The sequence below is a fragment of the Myotis lucifugus genome, unplaced genomic scaffold (genome assembly GCF_000147115.1).
Source record: "Myotis lucifugus unplaced genomic scaffold, Myoluc2.0 scaffold_269, whole genome shotgun sequence".
NCBI classification, from domain to species: domain Eukaryota; kingdom Metazoa; phylum Chordata; class Mammalia; order Chiroptera; family Vespertilionidae; genus Myotis; species Myotis lucifugus.
This window is the reverse complement of record NW_005871317.1, coordinates 581785-582540: the sequence shown is the minus strand read 5'-3', so window position 1 is coordinate 582540 and position 756 is coordinate 581785. Positions and strand designations below refer to the sequence as shown.

At 58.7% G+C, this 756-nt stretch overlaps 1 protein-coding gene across 1 annotated transcript in view; it reads left to right on the top strand.

The window, feature by feature from the left end:
* The first annotated feature begins 462 nt into the window (after nt 1–462).
* The window catches only part of EMID1 (EMI domain containing 1), a 30976-nt gene continuing 30682 nt past the window's right edge, over nt 463–756 (top strand). Inside the window, exon 1 of the mRNA XM_023762970.1 lies at nt 463–595. The gene's annotated coding sequence lies outside the window, so the exon portion shown is untranslated. The remainder of the gene's footprint in view (nt 596–756) is intronic.

Below are 756 nucleotides of genomic sequence, written 5' to 3'. Positions count from 1 at the left end.
CTGTGCCCACCTCTCCCAGCGTGGTTTGAAAATTAAACCAAAATGGGCTGTGAAGCAGAGGTGGCACTCACTGCTCAGGAAGCCTTGGTTGCAGGATGGACAGATCCGGCTCCCCGGAGCCTCAGGAACTGGATCCCTCAAAAAAGAGGGAGGAGCCCTGTCCGGGGCTCAGTGATTAGAGCGTGGGCACTGAAGGGTCTCGGGTTCAATTCCCCGTCAAGGGCATGCACCTGGGTTGCAGGTTTGATCCAGGCGCCTGCAAGAGGCAACCAGTCGATCTGTCTCTCTCATCTCTCTCTCTCTCTCTTCCCACCCACCCCCGCTTCACTTTCTCTAAAAATCAATGGAAAAAATATCTTCGGGTGAGGATTAACAAAAAAAAGAAGAAGAAGAAAGAAAAAAAAAAGAGGAAAGAGAAAGAAAAAGGTGAAGAGGCTCCCGCATCATTCGTTCAAGCTTGGCGACCTGGGGTCCTGGATGCGCCTGGGACCGCGGCCAGGACTCAGCCCCCCGGCCCTGCAACATGTACCAGGGCATCTCCGCACCGGTACCCCGCCCCCAAAAGGACCACGCGGTGCCGAGCGCCCAGGATCAGGTGGGCACCCTGGCGGGCACTCCTGGCGGGGGCGCCCGGCCCCCCGGGGTTCCTTTCCGGGTTGACAGCGTCGGCGCAGGGGCGGGGAGCTGAGCCGAGGGGGCCGGCCCGAGTTCGGTATGCGCGACCCCGTTTCGTGTCCGCATTACATTCTAGTTTTT